The sequence below is a fragment of the Cygnus atratus genome, chromosome 4 (assembly GCF_013377495.2).
Source record: "Cygnus atratus isolate AKBS03 ecotype Queensland, Australia chromosome 4, CAtr_DNAZoo_HiC_assembly, whole genome shotgun sequence".
NCBI classification, from domain to species: domain Eukaryota; kingdom Metazoa; phylum Chordata; class Aves; order Anseriformes; family Anatidae; genus Cygnus; species Cygnus atratus.
Window position 1 is genome coordinate 59,377,373 of NC_066365.1, and position 27,564 is coordinate 59,404,936.

Consider the following 27,564-nt stretch of genomic DNA (forward strand, 5'->3'; position numbering starts at 1 on the left):
AGAGGAAATCTTGGCCCATATTCCACCTGTTCCTCAAAGACAAAGACAGGGAGTCTTAGCATGTCTCCCTCTAGCCAGGCTCTTTTATAACTGACTGCTACTCAAAACAAAGGTATAGTTATAAACTCAGGGTTATTGATAGCTTTCTGAAGGCAAATAATGCTGCTTAAAATTCTGTAAGTTAAAAATGATCAGAAGTTTTTTCAGACTGTGACATTCTGGCTAGCTATTGCATTGGGCATATTTTCAGCCAGACTGCTGAACTGACTTCTGCAGCACTTCTCCCAGAGCCAGGTAAATACCATTTAGAGGAGCAGCCTCCAAATCTTGTCTTTACTATCCCAGTTCTTTCAGCAGACCTTCTGATTTACCTCAATAATAAATAATTCATCTCCAAAGGAGGAAGAGGCTGCAAGCTTATAACAAATCCTAAAGTACAGCAGTAATTACCACCTCTGAATGGCAGTACAAGTCATAAGATTGAAAAGTTTCTTATGGGCTTTGTAAAACATGAAGTGTATAGAAGTCTGGTAGTTGTCTGTTAATTTTCTATTAAGGCAAATAATTTCTTGTGTTTGTTTGTTAGAGATCGGAAAGAACTGGCAACCAGCAGGTATTACTGAGAGGCTATCCACTTACCAGTCTTCCGGCTAAGCATTTATCATACAGGAACAATTGACCCCTCTAGTGGAATCAACAATGTACTGCAGTTGTCTGTTTATGGGTACTTAAGATTAGCAATGCAAATAGAACAGGTTTTTGCAAGACCTGTAACGCGGTGACCTGGTTGCACAGTGTCACAACATGAATCCATCTTTTTCAAAATGCCCTATTGTAAATCTTTAAAATGAAGGCCTCCTTTTTTGATGATGTCCAGGAAAGATAAAAGAAGAGAAAAATGTCAACCCTCCTACTTATAGCTTCCTTTGTGCTTTTCAAGGCGCAGTGTCTATTTTGCAACTGTCTCCTTTTCAATGCATGCTCTTTTCTCTGGAGGCTGTATGAATATTGTACAATACCAAGTGCAGCTATTGGCACTTCATAAGGAACCTGGAATAATAAGTAAAAAGGATATGCCCCTAACCATGCAAAAAAGCTAATGCTTCTTCTGGTATCATTTACATCAGTGATTTTAATCTTTTCTTCTGCATGCAGATCCCTAAATATTTTCAAGTGGAAGTTGCTGTATGACAAATTTGAACCCTTTGGCAACATGCTAGCCTTTTTTAGTTAACTTTTCTGAGCCCATTAGAAGCAGTCTGTGGGTTGAAAATCCCTCATTTGCATTTTGCTACATAGATTGTTTGTATTCAAATAGTTAATGACTGGGAAATAATTTAAAAGTATTTGATGGAATTTAACAATAATGAAGGATAATTTTGCATGGAAGTTTTTGCAAAGCTTATTGTCTGAGGTAGTGGTTCAGAGTACTTTTCCACAGAAGTGGAAAATATAGAAATGAATTGAATGAAGTAAGGAAGTTTAAGTCACACACACAACGCACACACACCCTTGCCTATTTTTCAAAAAGCTCTTTCATTCAATTCCTTCCTGGAACTCCTCCTTTGTTTATCTGTCACCACTGGCTTTGCCCACATCCTTTAACATTTGAACCACTGCCTTATGCTTTTCATTTTGCTTTCTTGCAACATCTTTGGCATTTGGCATAGCTAGAAGCACTAACAGCATTAGCTTACAAGGTAAAAGGTAAAAAAAAGAGGATATAACTTTGCTTACTCTGGGGAAACTTGCATCAACACAAACACGCACAGATGCCCACAGCCATCTCTAAAACACAAAGCCTTGTTTTAACCCATCAGTAAAACAGTCCATAGATTTCCAGGGCAGTTTTTTTGGCTGACTACAGAGCACATCTTGGTCAGGCACTATTGTTTTTTTGGCCCTACTGGTGCTTCTTGAGACTGCAACATTTCCTTCCCTTCCCTTCCCTTCCCTTCCCTTCCCTTCCCTTCCCTTCCCTTCCCTTCCCTTCCCTTCCCTTCCCTTCCCTTCCCTTCCCTTCCCTTCCCTTCCCTTCCCTTCCCTTCCCTTCCCTTCCCTTCCCTTCCCTTCCCTTCCCTTCCCTTCCCTTCCCTTCCCTTCCCTTCCCTTCCTTTTTCTTCTTCTTCTTTTTTTTTTTTTCTTCTTTCTCACCTCTCTCCTTCTCTCTCCTCTGTCCCCCTTTCTCTCCTTCCTTCTCTCTTTCCTTCTTTCACAGAATCATAGAGTCATAGAATGGCTTGGGTTGAAAGGGACCTTAAAGAATATCTAGTTCCAACTGCCCTGACATGGGCAGGGCTGTCACCCACTTTACTTTTTCATTAAGTCATAAACCTTAGGACTGCCATTATTCCCATATAGCTTTTGTTCCTGAAGTAACATCTGCCAAAACTAAGCATTAATACTCACACAAAATTTCAGTGCAGGTGATTCCCCAGTACAGGTGCAGGTCTCTGATAGGAAACCTGTTAAACAAAGATCTGTCAGTGTGGGGCAAACCATATTATTTGAAAGAAAAACAGAAACCAACAGAAAAAAGAGAGGGTTTAAAATATGTTTGTCTGATACTGGCTACATCGTGGCTTCCAGCCAGATGATTCATTGTCTTCATTTTTTGCTTCTGCAATTCCCACAATAACTGCACCAAATATCTGAATACAAGTGCATTCTGGTTTTATAAACGTAAAAGGGATTGACTCTCTAAGGAATGCTTTTCTTTTCAAGAAATCCCACTAAAGGTAAATATTAGTAGTTACTGAAACACTCCTGGGTCCAGTCAAATCACAGAGCTAAAGTATTCAATGTCTTCTCTATAAGAGATAGCTCTGAACTGTAACGACTGTATATATATTCTACAGCTGTTGAGAAAAGATCCGACATCAGTCTAAGATCAAATTAGAGATAACATCAAAACTGTATCAGGAAATAAAAGAAATACAAATCCTTGAAGGGCAGGTGTAAATTGGATAAACTCAAATCCTATAAGGCTAAGAGAATGCAAGAGGTATTCCAAGACAAGAACCAAAATTTAGCGTTCTGTATACCAGAAAAGCATTATATATATCGTTACAACATATGAGACAACAATGGACAGAATGATTTTATTTCAGTGTGTATTCAAAAAGTTGATGTATTTAAAAAAGAAAAGCAAGAAGAAATTCAAGCATAACCATAAATCAAACAAACTGTAAATCAAACAATATTAGGAATATAGAAATTACAGGTAAGGTAAAGTACTACTGTAAATCACGTATGTGAAAATGAAACTAGGAAATTTATCTGTTGTGGACAAATCAAAGCTAATATTTGACATCACATGTAGCAGTAAATTTTCGGCATATGTGTCTCTACAGTAGTGTTTCTAGTGTGTTTAAAAGCATCAAATTCATCAATAAATTGGAACAGTAAGTTAGAGAAACAGTAAGATAGAAGCCTCAAATTCAGAATAAAAATAAATCAGTTTTGTTAGCCTCTAACAGATTGAAATCCTGGCAGGGTAGAAGAAAAGCAAAGGCCCTGCTGTGAGGCTGAGGCAGGCACCATAGTTATCTGATGGAGGTAAATGCTGGTATACTAATGAACCATTTGTGCCTGAAGGACTGATGCTGGAAAAGTTAAAGTTGTTTATTACATTTAGCAGAACTCTACAAAGCCTGTAAGGATTCTGCTGGCACAAGAAGAGGAACTCAGCGCCTTTACTCCATTCATGTTTTCATAAATCCATGACTGAAACTAAAATGAATTATGTACCTGAAAAAGAATTCATGAGCCTATTTTGCCACTGGATTAGAGCATCGCTGTTATCTACCTATTGTTTTGGGCAGATGTTAGTCTAATCTGTCCATAAGAACTTTCAGTGACAGTAACTCCGTCACCCCAAACTTGGATTCATAAAAAGTTTCACATTTTTTTAGACCATTTTGGATTCTAAGCAGGTCATCAGTATGATGGAAATCCTTTCTCAGTTGGTGTGATATTGTAATATTTTTTCTATACTTCTGGTCACTAGTAATGGAAGTATTGATCGGTACTAAACTGAGGACAAAACCTTGTGGGAGCATAACACAAATACGTCAATAAGTCATTGAGATTTCCTCCTTAAAGTATGTCTTTCAAACTGTTCCAGTGAGGGCGCATTTCCTTAATTTGCTTATAAGAAACTTGTCACATACTGGTAGACTCAGTGAAATCAAGTCATATAGCTTATCCTCTTTCCTACTTACATGACTTCTATCTTCTAGCAGTTTGAAATGTGGTATGAATTTTTAAAATCTGCATCAGGTATAAGAAAATTCTCTTTTTCATCCAGGTGCTTACAAATTATTAAATTATTGCATTCTCTTTGGGGACTGTTCCTATTTTCTCCCTCTTTTTGAGACAGGCATTATGCTTGGCTGCTTTAGCAAAGACATTTCCAGCCCCCACTGTATCTGTTGTCTTCCACAATTTCATATATTATTGTTAATGGCTCCAAGATTTCATGAGCCAGATTTTTTAAAACGACAAAATTCATCACATGCGGATGATTCAGAACTATCTTATCTAAATTCTGTGAATACCTTTATCACTGGAAATAACTAGAAGAGCCACCTAAGAAAGCGGAAAAACTGTATTAAATCTTGACATCTCAGATAAGTAGCTCTTCTGTTATGCTCATTGGGAGACTAGTTTTTTCTTTGGTTTGCCTTTGAATATTCAGGTCCTTTCAGAATTCTTTCTTACACATGTCCATTACTAAGTGCATTTCAGTTTAAGTGCTGTTCTCATTTTTGCCCCTAAAATTGTGCTGCACTTTTACACTTGTGTTACTTTCTAACTGAAATTGTTTTCCTTTAGATTAGGGTTGAATCTCAAGTCTGAATTTATATTTCAGTCTAATTGGTGTTGTGGTGTATTTCCTAGCTTTCCTCTGTCTTGAACATGTGCCAGATATCCTTAATCATTATTCCCTGAGACCAACATCACTGGAGACCTCACCTATCAATTCTCTGAGTTTATTGATGTTTGTCTTTATCTGAAATCTATTGGCTTTATGTGAGCTAACCCTTTCCAAACATCTTAAACTCTACCATTCCATGGTAATGCTTGCCTCTTAATTTTCTATGAGTTAGAAGCATTTTCTGAAAGCTCATCCATACCATTTTCCTATCCTATGTAACTAATTGTCTCAGCAATGCATTCATGGACTTGCTGGACAGCTTGTGTCCTGATGTATTACTTTTGCAATAGATACTTGGGTAGTTAAATCACCTACAGCTTGCAGGTTATAGTATAATAAAACAGAATTCTTCTGTTTATGGGCCTGTATGAGAAGCAGCAACACCTGTTTCTTAGTAGCATATATAGTCACTCAAAAGAAAAATAAATGAAAATCATTTCTGATTGATGCTAGTAGAAAAAATCAGTAAGAGTTCCCCTTTTGCAATAAATACAGTCTAATAATATCCATGTCCAATTTGACTTGAATCTCTTAGCTTAGTAACACTGCTTTAAAATTGATCGTTTTATCTTCTGTGTTCTTGGAGGCTAATTAAGCTCACAAACACAGGGAGCCTAAATTCTAACAATATTTGCCATTTATTAAAAGCCAAGGATATGACTGAATTCCTGACATTTGTGATCCTTTAGTCCTTAAATTGTTAAAAATTACTCTAATAAGATTCATGACTTACATCAGTTTTATAATTATTGGTGCTAATTTTCCTCAGACCTGCTATTGACTAAGTATATGGACCAAATTAACCTCTGTGATCGGTTGAATTCTCTCTCTGATTCTCTAAAGACGGATGTGAACCACTGTGTAATACAACTTCTAAAAGGGTACTACTTTAAGGTAGAGAGTATAATTTAGACTCTAGATTACAGTTTTAGAGATCAAAAAATTGATAGACATCCATGGATTCAGTTGAACTTTTTCAAGTGACAGCAATTGAGGGTAATAATTGTAGCACTGAGTATACAGAGAAAAATATAAGTATATGCAAACAAGAACAGCATAGCTGTTCTTGAAGGCTTAGATCTGCTAAAGCAGTTACCTTGAACAAAAGTTAACATCTACAGCTAATAAGGCATTTTACAACCTTCTCCTACTTAACTTAGTCCTGAGTCTCACACTGGAAGATGTTACTAACTGATTTTAAGTGGGTGGAAAAAATATCAGGTAGAATGGGTGGCAGAAAACCTCCAAATGTTTTGGCTCAATACACAGCATTTCCATACCTTCTGAAATTAACATTTGAAAAAAAATATTTCCCATAACATCAATTATAAAGAAAATCCATGTGCAGGAACTGGTGCAGTTCCTCAAAAGTGCAGATACAAGTGTCATTTAGGATAAGTTTACACAGTGTTAGATGCTACAAACGTGGAACTGGTGACACCAGCCAGTGATGTTTTCAAAGCCAAGCTAGCCTTTTACCTCAGACACTTAAATCAATTGTCAGTGACTGACAAAAGAGGTTACTGTTAAATATTGGCCTAAGCATTTGCTACATAATGTATTTGCTGGTCTTGATAAGAGTCACTGAGATGCATTTTCTCTGCCTCTATTCCTATAGACTACATCTTAGCACATTTTGTTACTAGGTACCACTAGGAGATTAATGCTTAATTTTTTTATTTTTTATTTATTTTATTTTATTTATTTATTTATTTATTTTTCCAAAGGAAGAAGAAAATAAGGGCCCCATTACAATTCCTGAAAGGAAAACATAATTTTAAATCTTACACACATCCTCCTACATTATCCCAAAGGAAGCCAATCGCTCTCTATACAGGCACTTCTTTTAATCTGTTCATCGGCAGATATATGCTTTGGTGATATGTTCACAAATAGCAGAATATATTACATTAATGTAATAAGTCTGTTGACTTGGTTAACCCATTATGCACTGTTCAGTTATTTCACAATCATTTTTCCCTCAGAGATTCTGTTCTAGTAGTTTACAAGGTTTGACTTCTTTACCTAAAGGTTACGTGCAGAAATCTTTTGTTAGATTTCCCCAGGAGAGTCCATATTTTTAATTCATTGAGAAATACTTTTTAACTAGAAACTGAACAAACTATCAGTGCATATCCTCTTTTGCACAGTTACCAACAATGAACTTCTTAACTGTAACTTTGATAACAGCTTCTACTGGAAGTGAACTTCAATCTACCTTTAAATTGTTATTGCAAAAATACATTCATTCCCTTTTGGTGACAGCATGAGAAATGAAATATATAAACTTACTTTTAGTAGAAAATTTGCCACAAGATTCTTAAGCCTTCATTGGCTATTTTGTAAGTTCAAGCAGCTTTTGAACAGTGGCAGAAAAATCTCTTCAAAAGTATTTTCCTAACTCCAGCTCAATCGTTTAATGCCAGAAGCAGTACTAATCAACTTCCTTTTTTACCCCTTCTTTTTTCATACCTGAAGTCCAAAGAAAATGAGAACAACAGTAGAAAGAATTCATTATATACATATTAGTGTTCTGAAGTCAGGAAACAGGATTAATCATACCCAAAATACCCAGAGAAAGTATGTTTATAATCCCTGTACATTCTCATTAGCTACTTGAAATCAGTCCGTGGAAATCTCTAATTGGGGAAGAAATTCTATACAAAATCTTTGCCCCAGAATTGACTGAATCAGGGCTCTAGGGGAAAAACAACATGATTAGCTTTGGCAGTTAGACTCAGCTGAAAGTCTGAATAAGAAAACAGATTCCCTTAAAGAATATTGCTGCTGTTGGCCTAACTCAGAGCACACCTTTAACTGCGGTATGAATGTCCTTACAGAAATATATGAATCTGTTGCGATGTAATTTGGAGTCCAAGGGGAAAGGCTCAGTGGTAATTTTTGCCTTTCCATTGCTATAAAGGCTATAGTTATCACCCTCACCTGTTAACAACTTTCTCCATATTTTAGCATAGACTTAACATGCAGCAGACTTCAATGACATCCAAGTCTTGATTTTTTTCTCAGTTTATTTTTTAAGAAAGAATTGTTCCTTGTTTTGTTTTGTTTTGTTTTTCTTTAATATGCTAGTTCTTATGATTGCTTCTCATGAAGGAATCTCTTCATCTGACCAGGCTGTGACTAGGAAATTTAAGAGGTGAAGACAGCACTATGTGTATTTAACTATCATCTTTCAGAAGCTCTATTTCCATTCTCCAGCATCTCTCTGATATGTTCTGTAGCTTTTACGGTCAAGACAATAAACCTGGGATGGTAGCTGAATATCATCAAGCATATCATCTGTGATATCTGCATTAACCCAGAAGAAAACAGGAAAGCCACTGAACTTATCTAAATGGCAGAAACGTAGGTACAGCAAATACAACACTATCCTCCTCATCCTGTTCTTCTGTTCCACGGTGGAAAGAAAACATGGGAGGAGCTGTGGAGGCAGAAACGGAGAGGAGATCTAGGATGTTGAAGGACAAAGTTGGGGAAATAAGACGCAAGCTAGCAGTGGAAATGTTTTGAATACATTAATAGTGGTGAATTAGGACATTTTTAAAGAATCCTGCTAGATTGAGAAAATTGTGTACAGTAGGTAAGGACAAAAACTGAAAAAGTGTGATAACTAATCATGGTTGAGTGGAAGCAAATCTGGGGCACAGGGACAACTTGGAAAGTTTTTGAGTAAAACAGATGCCTGACAAAGAAAAAAAATAAAAATAAAAAGAGAAAGGCACACCAAAAGAACAGAGAACACTTCCATTAGCCCTCTTCTGCTGTATTTTCTGGCCAGGCATATGTATGTAAATATATGTAAATGTTATGCAGATTTTATCTTCAGCTTTTTTTGATGCCCAGTGTAGTCAGGTCTATAATATAATTATCCAGAAGAAATCAGTGAATTCTTGCTGGCAAGGCAGAAACATTTGGGTATGGATGGAGATCAAGTAGTTTTTTTCCAGTTCTACTTTAATGAGTGAAGAAGAGTGAGTAACTCTCTGAATTAGGCCATGTGCTAAACTGGAAATCATCTGTAAAGAGGATCAGAGGAGCCATGTATTAATGCATTGAAATAAAGATATATTCTGCTGGTATTTCCAAATTATGAAGCAATTGTTACAAACGACACTTCAGTTTTTGTGATTCATATAAGGTGTCACCAGGGAAGTACTCTGGAGCCAAGCCATCCTGAGTCAAATATCTATATCTTGTGAAAGTTAGTTAAAAGATTTTTTACAAACCTTTAAAATATTTGTTCATAAGCAAATAGTATATACAGGGCAATATAAACCATTACTCTGTACTCTACACCGGATGCCACTGGGAACAAGAAACGCTAAAGTAAAAATTTCTACTTAACTATTTTAACCTGAGGTTTCACACTACATATGGCATTTTGACAAGTCCTGAAAGGACAACTGAATGCCAGCATCTGTCCTTCAAACAACAGAGTTTCAAAGACAGGAGAGGGAAGAAGATAGCAGTGACTATTGTTTGGTGGAACATTCCCAATCATTTTTTTTTTTTTGCAAATAGTTGTTCAAATGAATGAGCTGTAATTAACTATTCACATCCTTTTTGTGTTTGCTTTCCACAAATAATCCAGTATATCAGTTTATTGGCAAGAATGATCAATGCCACAATGACTTTGCATTTATAATTATTATTATTACTAGCAGGCAGATTCTGAGAGATATTCTCATCCAATTAGAAAACAAACATGTGACTGATATATCCAATCGGATACCCTTTTGAATGCCTAATATCAGATACGGTGGTTAAACTGCCTTCCAATAACCTGCATACCAAAAATATTTATAGAAATTATTCAACAAAATATTTCAAATAATTACATGTAAGAGTGACAAATGGTAAATGAAGCAAAAAGCCCCTCATCACAAATGAATTGTCATTCATGCAGCTCTGTTGCTGATATATGACTTTCCCCAGTATTTCAGCTATATAATCAATTTTTTTAGAAACCTGAACTTCCCAGCAAATGGGTGACTCAAGATAATTCAATGACTGTATTTCATCATTACATCCAGAAAGTAAGGTGCAACCAACAGTCAAGTTCAGCCTTGATGCTATCAGGAAAGTCTGAGTTAAGCTGTAACATGCTATTTCACCTTGGCTGAATCTTCTTCATCTTATCTATGTCCAACAGGTCCACCACCAACTGACAGAAGAAGTTAAGATGCTGGAATGAGAAACCGTGGCTCCATGTGTGAAACAAGCTTTGCATTGCTGAATTTATAGGAAAAGAAAACATTCAGCTTTCTATTCTACTTACAGAGTAATATTTCAGAGAGGTAGAAATGCAGTGCCCCGTTTTGGGGTGTCCTTTTTTTCTACCCGACATTTGCACATTGAAGTTTCCTTCTGGAGACAAAGTGCATAACAGGAACAGCTACCTGTACTAGTCCTGTGTCAGACTATTCAACGCTACACATGAAAGAAGTTTCAGCTAAACTCTCTAAGTGTTGGATTTCTAAAAAGTTTTGGTTCATCCCCTCTTCTTATCAAATCTGTAGCCCTCTCAGGCAGTTTTGTCACGTCCACCTTCTCTTTATTATGGAAAAACAGTATTCTCCCTATTGTTAAGGTTGCAAACAGCTTCTAAAGTCCTATTTTTGCCCTTCTATAACTTTGGCTTGGAAATTGATTTGGCCTGAAAATTTCCATACTTTGAAGGAAAAGAAGGATAATTAATTTTCTTCAAACAGTGTATAATCAAACTAGTTTTGATTTAGAGGTCATTTAAAAATTACACTGATTGGAATTTTAGTTATTTAATGTTTTGCTACCTCTAACTCAAAAGCTGTTCATTACAACCCCTTCAGACTTTCTCTGTACTTAGATTCTTTTGATAATTCCTAGCCATCTTAATTTTATATATATATATATATATACAAACAACAACAACACACAACGTGCAATTTTGAAGGATAAGATTTTTTTTTCAGCTTGTCTTTGGCCGTATCCTTGTCCCTTTGTTTCAGCAGATGCCTTTGTTTTGTGTTAGATTTAGTAGAAAAAGTGGTGTTTCATAGGTTCATTCTGCAAGAATATATATAGATCTTCAAAAGAAATAGTCAGTAGGATGATTTTCACCACACATGACATTACAAAAAGAAATAATTCTCTCTCTCTCTCCCTCTCCTTTTATATACATATATATGTATGTATATATATATATATATTTAATTTTTTAGGGTTATTTGATAGCTGAGAGTCAAGCAGATCCTGGAAAAATCTGGATCAAGTCAGTATTTTTTTTATTAAAAGATGCGTCTACGTTATTATTTCTACTCAGGTCAATAATGTGCTCCTGAAGTGAATCTTTAGATTCACTAAACCTAGACGTGTCCCATTCAGTCTGGGAACTGTGACTAGAGCTCGTCCTAAGGAAAAACCCCAGAGAAATGTGGTGTGAACTCCAGATGCTCAATGCCCGACACTTCTCTTTGCAGGTCTACTCCAATTGCATCACTCTATTTGTATTTCTGTAGCCAGAAGGCTACAGAAATCTTTTTGAATGTGATGAGGGCAAGTATTTCACTACCAGTCGGTAATTCTGACATGAGTCTTCAGCTTGGAGGACTCTGAGGCCCTGGTTCCATCAGTGCACTTCTGCAAGAATCACTAAAGTCATCTCTGGGTAAGAAAACATCCTTGTGAAGAGGACAGGTGAAAGCACCTGCCACAGTAGCACATGGAGAAAAAAGGAAACACAGGGAAACTCATCATGGTGAGCCCAAACCAGCAGTTAGAAAAAGCTGACAATTAACAAGGAAAGCTAAAAGACATGTAAGAAGAGTTGAGAAGGAATGTTTTAACTAAATCAGAAACAAATGAAATCCTAGAAATGGCATAGATCCAGTACTTGACCAGGATTGTAAAATTGTCGATCACTATGCAGGAAAAACAGAAGTATTCATCATTAGCATGATGTATTCATCTCTTACAGTGATTAATTAAACACTTTCTATTCCATTAGAAACTGGGGAGGATGTGAAACAAAAACCATTAAGCATTTTAGAATCTACTGTGCCCAATAACTTGCACCCAGTAGTATTAAAGAACCGGCTTAGCAACACTCAGAATATTAATGCTGATTTTGAGCAAATCTTGATTTGTGGGGGGAAAAAAAAAAAAAAGATCCAGAGGACTAGTAGTAACAAATGTTACTATTTTAAAAAGAGTGAAATGAGATCATATAAGGAGTTACAGGCTACTTAGTCTGATATCAGTTTCTCTTAAAACCATGGAAGGGCTTGTATGGGACACAATCAGTAAAAAAGAATAAGATTTCAGCATAATTAATGCCAGTTAATACGGTTTTATGGAAAATAGGTCTTATCAAGGAAATCTGTTATCATTTTTTCATAAGATCATTTAAGTCTGGGTGATAAAGATTAAAGTGTTAACATAATATACTTAGATCTCTATGATGAATTTTACCACTTATGTTACATTATGATTTTAACAAATAGCATTGCACAGACTCAGGGGAGAACAGTATAAAAAATAATGAAATAGGTTAAAAAGCTGCTAATGAATAAAGCACAAGTAGGTATTGCAAGTGGTTTGCAGTATAAAATGAAGGCATTCGACTCATGGCAACTGTAGGAATCATCTCAAATTGTCTTATTTAATACTTTGTCTTCTATAACACTCAGGATGATTCAGAGGGAGGTGTTCAAAGAAATCTAGCAGCAAGGATGTGGGATAATTTGTGCCACAGCAGGCTTCCCTAACTCAGTTTGACTCAAAAATAAGCTGGTTCTAACAGATGTTATCCCTGAAAATTCTGGGCATCCCTATACCTGTCGAGAAGTCTCTTTGTGAATTCTCTTCCTTTCCTGGCCTTAGTGATTCCTCAGTTTCAGAATCTAACTGGAAAAGTATTCATTTTTCCATTTTACTCTTTCTAATTGTTTTGCCTCTCCCTTTGTGTGTGTGTTATTAGACATACCTTTACTCTATACTTCATTACTCTTTGTAAATTTGACATCCCTTTTTTCATGGTCAACAGCCCCAGCATCTTCGATCTTTTTTCATAAGAGAACTTTTTAATGCTCTTGATCATTCCCATTGTCCTTCACTGAACCCTCTCTAAATCAGCATTATTGTTTATAAGATGGAGTCACTGGTACTGCACACAGTATTTCAGATCAGACTATAGCATTGGCAGTTTAATCCTTTCTCTATTAGTTCCCATTCTTTATGCATCTTAATATGTTTGCTTATCTGGTACAGCTGCACGTTAAGCAGAAGTCTTTACTGAAGTAATTTACAAGGATAACTAGGTCCCTTTCTAAAGCTGGTACGCTAATTTAGAGCTCTGTGAGGTGTTGAGTAATTCATATTTTTTCCACCCAGTGTACCTTACTTTGCTTTTGTTGATAATTCATTTGTCAGAGTGAGTAGGTCACACAATTTTGTTTGTTTCAGAAGTTGCACACAATAATCTCTGAACTTTAACTGAACTATTTTTTATCCCTTGCAAATTTTGCTGCCTCACAGCTCTTCCAGCTTCCCAAATGATTAATAAATAAGCAGATGAGCAGGAACCTTGGGGCCCACCGCTGTTATCCTTTGACATGATGAAATTGACCATTTAATCCTGCCCTTCACCTCTTTTGCCTCCACCACTTCTTGATCCATCACTACTTAGCTTCCTTCGTAGCTTCTCACAAAGAATTTTGTCAGTAGCCCAGAGAGGTTAGAATAAATTACGCCAGCTGCTCTTCTTTATTAACATATTCAAGGAGTTCTAGGAGATTAACACAACAATATTTTGCTCTGTAGAAACTGTGCTGATTGGCTCTTATTTAGCCATGGTCTCCCAAGCGTTTTGTTACTTTGTTTTAAATTATTATTTCAACTAATTTATTCGGTTCACCTATAAGGCTTCTTCATCTATTATTCTCCCAAACACCCAGAGCCTCTTTAAATACACAAATATTTAAAGACAGCCATATTTAAAGACAATTCCCATATTCATTCTATTGCTATTCTTTATATTCATCGATTACCTGAAGCTAGTACTGTGTCTTTACTGATGAAATAGTTTGGTGGTGGTAATAAAACAGATGAGGATGTGCAAGCAGCTAAGAATGTGGCTTTTGGGTAGATAAGCAGGGTGAAAGCAGCTGGTAATATGAAGTGCTGTTGCTACTTAACATATCATTCATTACTTATCCTGTTACTGTGAATACTTTGGTTCCCAGGCCCAAACTTCAGAGAGGATAAAAAGGCTGAGAAAGAGACAGATATATTAGATAGGATTTGAAAAAAAATAAAAAAAATAAAAAATTGCAAGGCCAGAAATGCAAAATATTAAGTGAGGTATTAAGGAAACTTGCAACATTTTCTATATTCAGATGAACAGGTGACTTAATGGTGTTCACCAAATATTTAAAAGGAGATTTTTTTTTTTGATTTCTCAAAACGGGGCTGAAAATGGTAAAGACATATGACTGGGTCAAGTGGGAACTTCTGGCTATAGACTGAAAGGTTAGAGGAGCTGAAGAGTAGAGTTTGGCAAGAACTTATGAAACATTGTAAAGGAAGTTTGTCAAAATGCTGAAAGCTGGGCCCTGATTTTAGAGACAGCATTTGGGAAGGTGCTGGTTAGTCACAAGCGCTGCACAGGTATCAGGAAGGACAAGGTGGGGAATGCAGAAAATTTGCTGACCTTAAAAAGAAACTTTCCTCAACTAAGCTTTTAATTTCCAAAAATATTCTGATAAAGACATTGACTGGCACGAAACAGAGAAATTGTGAATGAAGAACAGAAACACAGCATGTGATTAAGGTTACCAGAGCTGCAAGACTATTTTGGTAATTCACTCAAACTGTTAATCTGAGGACTACATATTAAGCATTCTAGTTTATAAATGGATTTTGGTTTTAGATCTAATGAGTCAAATCTGAATTATTTATCCAGTTCTCAGCTGTGTGATTCAAAATAGTCTGCACAACTAATTATGACTGATATTATTCTTTGTTTACACCTGCCATTTGTTCCTAAAACCATAAAGAAAAAAAAATCTGTTTCAATAAATAATGATATCCTCAGGCCAGCCCACTTATGTTTGATTTTTCACTTATGCATGTACCCTCTCTGGTGCTTTTTATTAATTTGGAATATGCTTAAAATACAGATTTGCTACACTCTGCCCAAAACAGGGTAGAATGTTCTAACACTTTGTCACCATAATTCAAGCATGTATTGTTGAAAGAGTGACTAAATGGCAAAGTGAGACTAGGCTGGAAGTTTATCTTTCTCCCATTGCCCTTTTAAATCAGGAACTGTAATGGTACCTTGGGGAACACAGGACCAATGCTGAACTCCATCACAGGCTCCCTATTTCAACAGAAGAAAATTTGATTTTAGATGGTATTTCTTTCAGAGGTTGAACTTAAAGCCTACCTTAGTATGGGACTAAGCATCGTGAGTGGAAGGCCCACGGCTATTTTCCTTATTGTGCTATCAACCTGGGGAGATGGCAAGCAGTACTCCAGCATTAATCTTCTTTCTTTGTTCTGCACTGTCTTCACTTCAGGTAGACAGAGTAAGAAGAGGAAAAGAGGAAAAGCAAAGAGTGACCCCCTTGCAAGCATTTGTTGTCTGTGAGAAATGGTAGTGAGACTGCTATTTTCAGTCTTTCATGTGGTTACAGTGTGCTCAGAGGATGCTTTGTCTCAGGCCTCAAGTTCTAGCTAGCTTTAGAATTGCAAAGCACCAGGTGAATCACCAGTACTCTAATCTGGAGCTCTGGCCTCATACTCCCAATGAACTGGAGTACAAGCACAAAATGGTTTTCAGCTAGTTAGTAACTTTTCCTGCCTTTTCGGCATATTTCGGAGGCTAAGTGTAGGTTAATTTTTTCACTGCTTCAGACAAGTTACTTAGACCCATATCCTTATGTGGATTTGACTTGCTATTGAGAATGATAGAAATGAAGTGTCTTAATACCTGCAGTGCAGCTACACTCTCAAATAACTTGGTTCTCCAGTTCACTCCCAGGTCCTAGTCCACTGATCATCAACACTATGTGTGTGTGTTATTTTCCCCTCACATTATTCCTCAGGAGTAATTCAATTTCATCTCTCCTAGATCTAATTCGTGTGAAATGTGGGGGAGGTTCCTTCAAGGCAAGATTGTAAACAAGACTGCCAGGTTTGGTTCATCCTGTTTTATAAAACCCTTCAAATCTATCTGTGTAAAATATCCAAGGCAATAAATCTGAGGCAATCCTAAGCTTTTATTTTATGTCTTAGAAGAGAATCCTTGGGGACATGCTGAAAACATCACTCTACTGGGCCATGACAGTTCTCAGGTTTAGGCACTTTTACGTATAAAGGACACAAGAAGAAGATGTATGTATTAAGGGCATTACTTTGAACCAAAAGGATAAGCAGAGCCACTGGCTAGTCAGTGTGGATGCATCCATTCTCTTCTAGAGGGAGTTAAACTTGAACAATGTGAACATGAATCAGGCTGCCACTTAGCCTGCAGCAAGGGGACCATCGGCCAAGACAGATGCCTTTAGCAGAGTAGGTGTAGTCTTTGAGAATGTGCACCTTTGCCTTGAATCATTGTCTTTGAAATGGGATCGGGACACTTTTCAAACTCACTGCAATGTGGGAATGAAAACACTGAAGTCAACGTGTGAAAACAACTAAGTGCATTAGATAAAAGTGGAGTCCAAGATGAAAGACTTGTCCCATCTTACCTTTTAGTTCATATTTAATTTACCCACTGAACTTTTGGAGGCTGGCTATACCACTATATTACAGAAACCCTTTGGGTCAAGTCCTGCTTTTCCTAGCACAGTGTGACATTTGCTCTGGCACAGATGTTCCTTGTGTCCTACTGCACCCTGGGAAGCTGCTCAGCAGCACCTGGTGACACCTGAAAGAGATGACTCTGACTGAAGAGAAACTGCATTAGTGATCAGACATGGAAGCAAGGTGGAAGGGTGCTGCAGGGTACTGGGGGCCTTAGGAGGCATGGCTGTTGGATTTGGCACAGGGTGAGAGCCAAAGGGAGCCCAAGGCAGCCCAAGGTCTCAGGGAGCTTCTGCGAGGGCAAGTTGAGAGGGAGTCACTCTATTCTGTGAAAATGCTGACTGTGTTCATGGAGTAAAGGGGTAGATGAGTTGGTCAGGGAAACTAAATTAAACTACTCTGGAGATCTTAAGAGTGGAAGATTTCATTTCCTAGAAAAACTGATTTAAAACTGCTTATCCTACCTATTTGTCCATCTATCATAAGTAATTCCAGGTGCCTATCACTGTCACTATCAGTCCTATGTTGGAAATCTCTTTACATCAACTCTTCTCACATGATATTATCAAAGGGTTCATCTAAACCAGATCCGCAGAGCAAAATATGTTGCTTCAGCTCTGCAATTGCCTCTGATTTTAGCCAGATTAAAATTATAGGGAAGAGTTGAATTTTAATTCCCCTGAAATTCTGGCATAAAGGACTAATTACGATGTTTCTGTTTTGAATGCATCTCATAAGTAGGTGATATGAATAAATTCCCAAACAGAGGGTACTGCAGAGGAGTAGACAATGGTAGATTTGGCACTCTAAATATACTGATCAAATAAGGTTTCACAGATGCATTGTTTGTATTTTACTGTTGTCTCATTACACACTTTCTGAATACATATAATACTATTTTCAAGGTAACTCCCATAAGCAATAAGAAAAAGAAAATTCACAAGAGATATAGAAAAAAACACTTGATTTTTGATTAAAATTCAGTATGTTGTTTTACTAAGGATTACTATTAGAAGTTTTGTTAGCTACCACTGACTTAATGTTGAAGGCAGCTGAATACACACTTCAGTGCTGAAGTACTTCACTTTATCTTCATGTGTTTTTCCTTAAATATTTGCAGTAAGATAGTACTCCTATATTATGAAAAATCTTATGGAAAACTAGAATTTCATAAATTGTTTGGAAAAGTAAGATAGAAAGGTTATGTGTCAGAGACAAGCAATGGAGGGAGGAAAAAAGAGGAAGCAAAGGGGACACTAATAAGAGGGCACGGATATGGAAAAGGGAAAGTTTGAAGAAAATGAGATAAAAATGCAAATATTTTAATACTGTGACATTGTGATGCTTCTATTTCTTTTCTATTCTTAAAAATTGTGTGAGAGAGAGAAAGACCTTGTATTTCCTTTAATTTGGTCTTTAAAGAAAATGAAGTCTCAAACATTGGCCCACTGTAGCCAGCCTCCTACCATTGCAGCACTTTGTTCACAATACAAGAATGTTGCAGCTGAACCAAAGAATTGTCCCACAGTCTCCACGTGCCTGGGGTTAGGCCCAGGTGAAGGCTTGCAATATGTTCGCTCACCTTTTGGCACTAGGAAACACAGAGAACTGAAATACAACTTCTCTGTGCAAATGTTTTCATGTCACATCACTCTCTGCAACAGCATATTTCTCATGATGCTGACTAATCTGCCAGCATTCCAGTTGCTTTCCAGTTCTTCCCATGAAGACCCTACTGTGACATGCAGTAAAAGCCCTAAAGATCAGTTTTGGTTTTGTCTGCACCAAAGAGCTGATTTCATTGTAACTACATCAGTGTCAGGAAAGCAGTTTAGAAATAAATAGGTCAGCCTTTTGTCAGCTGCTCACTGGGAGAAAGAAGAAAAAAGAAAAGAAAAGAAAAGAAAAGAAAAGAAAAGAAAAGAAAAGAAAAGAAAAGAAAAGAAAAGAAAAGAAAAGAAAAGAAAAGAAAAGAAAAGAAAAGAAAAGAAGAAAAGAAAAAAGAAGAGAAGAGAAGAGAAGAGAAGAGAAGAGAAGAGAAGAGAAGAGAAGAGAAAAGAAAAAAAGAAAAGAAAAGAAAAGAAAAGAAAAGAAAAGAAAAGAAAAGAAAAGAAAAGAAAAGAAAAGAAAAGAAAAGTCGACCAGTTTGGCTTAAATTTTTTTTTTTTTCTGGTAAGATGCATTAGTAATATCCATAAAACTCCTTCCCTACAGTGTTTCGTGAGCATCATGGACTTTCTACCAGAGTACCAAGAACTACCAGAGCTGAGGAAAAAGGGCTTTAAAGAAAGCAACTAAAACTGCCTCATCTTGTTCTACAGTGGGCACTGCCTGCTCTCAGAGCACGTTCTTACTAACCGTGTCCAAGCACACCAAAAGGATCTTTCCAGAACTACCTGGCATCAAAAATAGTGATGCTGTTAATCTTTTTGGTACCTCCTGGCACGTATTCTGCATCTTTTACCTCAACTGCCAGAACAATGGTCTCTGAGGTCTGGACAGCTGTTGTCTTCCAGATGTGCCAGCACAATCAATTCCCTTCTCTTGTGTGTCCACAGCTGCTCTCCACTGACCTTCTCTTTGGGGTTATTCCTCCTCCTCCCTCCCCCCAGCTCAGCCTCATCTCTCATGACAGTTGCTCATATAATCATTCCCTAACATGTTTCTCTGAAGATGAGCCAGGTTGGCTCAGACTATTTAAATCACAGGGCTCACTTATCTGACTTGCTGTAACTGAAATGGGTTAGGGAGAATGCCATAATCAGTGGATTCTAGGGGGAATATTTTCTGGCAGAAGAGATAAGATGGATCACTAAAAGCCTTCCCCCAGCACATATTTTACAGAGTTCATCTCTGCCTACACCTTTTAGAGACATCATCAGGTGCAGATTGAAGAGCCAGAAACATAGCCAAATCTGAAGAACGAGCTCTTCTGCATTCCCTGAACCTGGAATTACTGAGGTTGAGGTATTTAGCCCTGCTGATGGACAGGCTACCCAAATAGCACTTAGACTCCCATAAACCACCTGGAACTCTTACGTGGAACTGAGATATTAGACCATAATTTGGAGGTTGGAGTGCAGGAAGAAGATATATTTCTATTTAAAATGTATTTTTTGGTCTAAAACTTATTGAACAGAAAAAAAATAAAAATGATAGCTGCTCCCCTCAGTGATTAGAAACTCAGATTTTTGTATTTGTTTAAAAGACTAGAGTGTTTGAGGATAACTGAAAGAACTAAAGACGCCCCAAGGTATAGCCCTCCCTCCTCTTTTTTCCCTTAATTCTCAAACAGCAAACTGATTATCATATATTCACTTTTCCTAAAGACAGAGAGCAATATGCAGCATTAGAAGTAAAAAATAGCACTAGAGCCTCAGGTAAGACCCAGGAGCTCTGACTATCCATGACACTGTATATTTTGATGGGGAGAATTGCACACTGGGCGGAACTGGCAGACTGGAGAGTGAGTATTGAGTATATATTAACTGGAGCTTGCTTGACCTAAAATTTAAATCATTAAAAGCCCTGTTAGAAATTACATTCCAACCCCTTACCTTATTACTATTAATTTGACCCCTATTTGAACACCCCCCCAAACACTTCAATGCATTAAAGAATCATAATTTAGTCTTGAAGTGCAGGTATACATCAGACAGATATTCTTACTCCAGTTTTCATTTTGTATATGTAGGCCCATATAAAACAATATAGAAGACATGTAGGTAAACAGTCATGATGCTCTAAACTCTAACCTGACCCCTTAACTGTGAGGACATCTTATTTTCTTCACACCCACCAGCCAGGAGAATAATAGCAAAAGGCAGCATGATCACTTTTTGTCTTCATAAATTTAGTAGACTATATTCCAACTCATTGATGCATGGTCTTAGTTTGAACATGATTTTCCACCAAAAGAAACAGCATTTAAAAATTGCTGTGTCACTGTTAAGCGTCAAGATGGAACTGTTCAAGAGAAATAAAGTACATCAAAAGCACCTTCTACCTTCACAGAAGCCATTTTCCACCTGCCAATAGCCTTGGGAGAATTAAGAACGAATGCTTGAATGCTCGTTTTTTAAATTTTATTATTATTATTATTTTAGAGAATCCATAGACTCACCAGTTTTGAAACAATACTTTTGTCACAAAGCCTTTCCATTTGCTGCAATCTATGTAAGATCTGGCTGTCCTGTTTGATGTTCATGGATGTTGTTTGTGTAGACAATAAAATTCAGCAAGACATTACTTTTTTCTTTTGCAGATGTCTGCTCATTTCTGTTTCAGCTCATGGAATACAATGAAATATGCCTGGTACTGCTTTGGTTTCTCTTTAACCAAGAAGTTCTGTTTTCATGACTCAGCAGTATTCCCCTATAGATTTGGAGATATTTAAGCTAATACTAGTGCCCCAGGTAGTATTGAGGATCAAAAAACCTACATGGTGAAGCAGTTTCAGACTTTGACTTGCAAAACCACTCAGGTTAAATAAAAGAAGATGGAGATACAGCACAGAGAAAAGAACAAGAAGCAAACATAATAACAAAGCCTACTTTAGACATTATCTCAAATAACACCATGAGACTGGTAATACCATGTGAGAGTTATTGCAAAACATTTCCCAGTATTTTTGAATAAGTGATGTAATACAAAATAACAGTTGTAAAAAGCATTAAGTTGTGAATCCACATATATTCTCCTGACAATTGTTTTAAAATAGCAGGGAATAAAACAGCAATGTTTACTATCACCTTTTCAGATTTTGTAATTTTTTTGCATGCGATTTGAAAGGCACTAGACACAGAGACTATGATGAAACAGTTATTGGATCAGTTCCAAGAAGATATAGAACCTGGTTATGTACCCTACACATGCCCTTGATGAGCCCTTACTCAGTCCCATCAAAGAGAATATTCATACAAATGCTAACTCTTGAATAATATTAGTAACCATTTAACTACTTCTCTATTTTGTTCACTCATGTAAAAGACATTAGTTTTTTTCCTCTTTTTTCCCGTCTTTATTGTAACAGATACACTGGAGTGGCCTAGGTGAAGGTATTTAAGATAACAGAATGAGGACCAGTTTGGTGTTGCAAGTCCCCTTTGGCTCTGCAAGTTTCCTCCAGAGCAGATCTGTGGCTGTCAAGGTTGGAATGCCACAGTAGACAACTTTGTAATGATCTGAGGTGTATTGCCAAAGAGTTCCTTTTTGATTTCTATCCAACACATACACAAAAAAATAACATGAAATTTACCAACACTTGTATCATGCTGTTGACATACCTGGAGGGTGATTAATTGTGCCCCTGGGGTCTATGTAATGTTCTATTTTGGACAAAAAAAGTTTTTAAAATCTATCTAAAAACTATAATTATGAGTGAGGACAGAGACTCATAACTGTAAACTGGTTCTCTGTATTTCTTATTTAAGTACCTGCCAACATTGAAAGATGGAAAGCTGAAGAGCGTTTTGTACCAGCAAGCAGAATGCAGCAACTTTTCAGGATAAATTCTATCTGCTGTGAACAGTTTTGTCTAGTAAGAGCCAATGAATCTATTAATCTGTTCTGCAAGACAATGGATAGCGACGACCTGCCAGCTTTATGAGATACATCAATGTCTTTCCATATCTTTCTGAAGAAGGCCTATGTGCCCTCTGCAGGCTCTGTATGATGCAGTAGCACCATTAACACTGTCATTGCTGCAGTTACAGACCTTTCTTTCTCTGGATTTCTAACAGTTGTTTCATTAAGACATATTACATGGGGTTAAAATTTTGCACAGATTTTTTTTTTTTCCCCAGAGAGTGAGTTTGAATTTGTACAATATTTTTTTAAAAGTATAAAACCCCCAAAGTCACTCTGAATTTGAATTTATATAGTTATTAAAAATGAACGTAGTAGAGATGTTTGTTTTCTTATCTTTAAAAGGAAGGGCATATAAAACAAAAAATTACAGTGGCAGAGCTATTGGTAGCTTGACACTGATACATTCCTCGTGTTGCATCCATATTGATTTAAAGGATGCGAAAAGAGAGTATAAATTTATGGGGACATTCTGGATCAAATTTTGCATTCATTTATTAAATGAAATTTATAGAGTACTAAACCATTGACCCTATCATTTGACTTCACAGATTTATGGCTGAATCCCAAGCCTACTAAAGTCAATAAGGGTCTTTTCAACAGTAGGCTTCAAATCAGGACCATGCTGCCTGACTCCTCTCTCACATGAAGCAGTTTTACAAATGAGTGGCATTACATCAGAATAAAGCTATAAAGAAAGCAAATCCATTCCCAGTCTTCAAGAAAAAGGTGCAATTAGCAATTTAAAATGGACGTAGCTGCGTGTACATATGTTCCAGAGTTCACTTTGATTCTCTCATAAAGGGTTCAGAAAGCAGAAAATGAAGGGAGGGTTAAAAGATTATAGGAGGAGTAATAAAGAAGCTGGCTAACTGCCCATGAGATTTAACATGGGAAAAATGAGAGCTAATATACCTCAGGAAAAAATGATCCACAGCTCAAATATTTAACTAGAAGGGAAAACTTGGAAGTTTTTAGGGTTGAAAAAGTCTGAATGATTAGAAGAACCAAAGAAGCTCATCTTAAAGAGAAAATTCTCCCACTTTAAGCACATAATGTATATTTAAAGCTGTACTATCCTTTTTGAGCATTCATGATCCTACAAATATGAATGTGCTATATAATGGTATAGATATTCAACACAGGAATGGAGTTAAGCAATCTCCATCTAATGTATATCTATACTTATATGTTCACATTTAGGTGCACACTATTTTTAAATAGCAAAATCATCATCCAAATTGTAACACTATAACTTTCAGGTACCGACCTGACCTGTAGATACAAGCCTATAGCATACGTCAATGAAAAACCAAACACAATCGTAGTCTTTTTGAGCTGGATTCTGATGCAATAGCCTCTGAAATATGATGTTTACTTGTAAGTACTGCTTTATAAAAACAGTATCATTAAGTTGCTGGCAGTTGAGAGATAAGTAACAAATTACCAGGAGCCTGGATTGTCTAACCTGTGAAGACAGAACTGAATAGGAATGGTAATGGAATTTTACCCCCCAGCTAACTGGGTTTCCAACATGGTGTATGGTATGGTTTAAAAGATATAGGTTGAATGGCAGTTGAAAGACAGAAACTCCTTATTTTTTTCCACTTACATAGGAAGGAGGTAAAAATGCAGGCAGTACTATGACTGCAAAGTTCACTGTGTCAGTAAGACGGGTTGACATTCTGCCAATTTTTGAAGGACGTTAGTGGAAGGAAGCGTGGAAGATTTATTTTAAGTGGTAGACTTCATAGATATAATTGTTCACAAGATAATTCAGGCAAATGTTTCATCTCAGGCAACATTTCTGACAATGAGCATCCACAAGCAATGATAAAAAGACACATGATTTTTTCCTCTGAAACTAAGCCTAAACTGGAGCTAGAATGCAATAGTGTGTTGTAAGGATGAGAAAAACAAGATAAAAATACACTTCTTTCTTTTCATATCTCAGTCAAGAGTTTGGAAATGCTGAGTAATTGACATTTTCTTTCTTCACATCATATATTTTTATCTGTACTGCCAAAGAGATTTTACAGATGGCAATGGATACAGGCCATATAGAGAAAATTTTGATTCCGGCTTGGTCAAAGTATTTGCCTGTACATTATGTCATCTGAGTTTAAGTTTCCAGGTTTTCCAGGTATTCTGAGGGACTGAAGTAAAGTGTTGAGTCACTTTGGGAGTTAGCAGCCTCTACACTACACTCCTATTGCCAAAGTGCTTCATTGCAGCTGTCTTTGTAGACTCTGCAGGGGCTCAGGGTAACTAGGTTCAACTAGACTCTCCAGACTTTCCAAGTGCTGAAAATTAATATAAGTTCAGGCCAAAGTGTATCTACTGCTCTGAAGTGGTACCCTGTGCTCTCCTTTTCTTGCTCTGTTGTGATCCTTTGTTGCACCTTCTCTTATATTAAATCTGCAACCAAAATATATAACTCTGTGTCCTGTTGACCTCAGGCAACAACTGCATTTGTATAGCACTCAGGATAATAAGAGCTCACCTGACTGGGTCCCACAGGTTTAATTTTCATGCAAACAATTACTGGTACCATTAAGGTCTTTCTAGACATCTGAGAAAAATTATTAAAAAAAAAAGAGAGAGAAAGAAAAATAGACATCAAGTACCATATTGTTAGGCTCATTTGACAAGGGTATGTAAAATGAAGGAAAATAGAATAGCATGGAGGGTGGGGAACATAGTGAAAAAAGCAGAGTAAAATACAAAAATCCCTTTCAAAGAGGTAGAGGAATGAAAGGAGAAGGAATATGCTTTTAAAATTTAATGGTCACAGAAGAAGGAACACCAGAATGTGTCACATTAATAAACATTGTAAGTAGGGATGTTGATTAACTCGGGAATGACTTATTATAATATAAATGACAGGATGTAATGGAACCAAAGTGACAAGGTACGCAATGTGTATTAGAGAAAGTAAAATGAAAGCTAAATTCCTGTGGGACAAGTAAACCTTAGAAAAGTTTATAGCAGGTTTATTACAAACTGGATTTGGAAGTTGGTAGTTTACAGAAGATGAGGAAGTTGGACAGAATCTAGAGATTAGTGGGTATTGAGAATGCTGCAATTGAGCCTAGGAAAAAAGTTTTTTTTTTTTTTTAAATAGGCAAAAAAAAAAAAAGCTATTAAAACAAAAGGAAATAGTTGCATGGAAGAATTCATACAGTACCTGAAGAGAGATTTATTTATTTTTTTTTCTGTGTGTAATACGGCCTCTACTTCAGTCAAATGGCAGTACTCATCTAATAACTGAGCCTCTCTAAGTCTAAATCACAACAGCAGGATTTTAAAGGACTCACATTTTGAAGATTAAGAAAATGCACACACCTTCCTATCACTGACAAAAAGGAAAAAAATAAAAAGGTAAGTTTATAATTTTACCCAAGTGTACTAAAATACATATAATTTGATACATAGTTAAAAAAGGGTTACTACAAATGCTGTCTGTGGCATGAGAGTCTCTGTATGCCAAAATAATCAAGACCACAAAATATATACTAGTGAAAAATGACTGCCTGTGTTAAAGAAATGAAAGGGTGTTTGTGATCATGTGGATACATATCACTTTCCTGTTTCCATAAAATCACGGCCTTTGATTAAATTACAAAATAACCAGAAGTTTTGCATTCTTTCAACATTTTAATTTTCCGTGAATACAGAAAAAATAGGATTACAGCTACAATGATAATTTCAGAAAAAAAAATCAAGAAGGCTCACCAAAACCTGTGCATTTGCATGTTTACCGCAAAACAAGTCAGGGCAGAAGAATATATACTGCATTAGAAGATATGCTATGCCTCATGAAATGAGCACAAATGAAGTGGGACAGGGAGAAGAAAATGATGAAATGGCGGAACAGAGGAGATGTGTTCAGACAGAAGAGTGACTGCAAATGAAGCTGTAAACCCAGCACTCACCAGTGTGAAATGAGTGTGTAGGTTATATTATTTTGTTGGCAGGACCCTGGAAACTAAGAGCAGACATTTTGAATCTGGCATATTCAAGACTTTGGGTATTCCAAAAATATAAAACTGAATAGCATTGAGGTGGACTATAAAGAAATGCATAGAAGGCAATAAAAAATAAAATGTTGTGAATATCAGCTAGAAAGATTAACGACATAATGGAACCAATGAAAAAGTAATTTTATGCTAGATATCATAGTATTATTATTTTCTTTAGCTATATACTTTTGGACTATGTATGCTAGGTATTTGAAATGCTTGTTTTACATACCACATTATATGAGCAGATGGCAGAATGCCTTGGTAGGCATTTGTGACACATGGCTTACCATTTTTAGTCAATGAAAACTAGAAGACTTTGGTACTGGTGTAATTTCATAAGTATTTTTAGTAAAATTAGATTCTTTGGTATACCCTAGTACAATTCTGAGACCACTAAAATGTTGTCATGGCTAGGCCGGCAGTCAAGTGAAATTTCTGAGAGTAAGTGTATTTACATAGAACAGTATTTACACAGTTAATGTAAGCCACTCAGAAGAGTGTGGTGCTAAAATATTACATTCGAAAAGTGAACAATTTAGTATGTTATAAAAGCATGCTACCTCTGCAGTGGGAGCTGGCCTCACTTAGTAATTGTTCTTTTAAGAAGAATTATTATGACAAAAGTGCAAAAAAAGTAAGACCAATAGAGATGATTCAGAAATGAGAGACGGAGCATGTCAGAGATGAGATTGCTGCTCAGAGGAGAGAACATTAAAATCCAGAGCTATGACTAATGAGCGCAAATACAAATGCAGCAAAAATAAATTTAAAACCAATTTTTGATAGTAGTTGGTACCTGGCAATTCACAGAAGTCTTAGAAGTCTTTCAGCTGACAATACAGTCCTCCAAAAAGCCTTTAAGTTCATTCAATACTACGAGTATTGAAGATAAAAAAGACTGAAAATCTAAAATATGAGGTAGAAAGAGTAGGACTTAACAAAAGTAAGGGAAATTGTACAAGCTAGAGGAAAAACAATAGAAAAAATATCAAAAATTGCAAAAATTTTAAAATGTTGCACACTGCAAGTGCTGAAAAGTTGTAATCATATATCTTGTGTTTGAGGAAAAAAGAATTAGTAGCAAAAATACTCAACAAAGTATTCACGTATTATAATTTGGGGAAGAACTAATTTAAAAGCAAAAACAAAAACAAAGCACAGCAATTCTCAAAGAATTTCAGCTGTCATCATAAGCAAATATGTGTG

General features: G+C 36.5%; 1 long non-coding RNA gene across 2 annotated transcripts in view; it reads right to left on the bottom strand.

Moving 5' to 3' along the window:
* Nucleotides 1-27,335, bottom strand: part of LOC118250881 (uncharacterized) — a 37,571-nt gene extending 10,236 nt beyond the window's left edge. The window contains exons 1-2 of one of the 2 annotated variants that reach the window (XR_004779605.2): nt 27,155-27,335; nt 2,410-2,465 (exon numbers count right to left, since the gene is read on the bottom strand). This is a non-coding gene — a long non-coding RNA (uncharacterized LOC118250881). Of the gene's footprint in view, nt 1-2,409; nt 2,528-27,154 lie in introns of those variants that run through there. The other variant, XR_007708237.1, reaches the window with a different exon arrangement.
* Between the last annotated feature and the right edge of the window lie 229 nt (nt 27,336-27,564).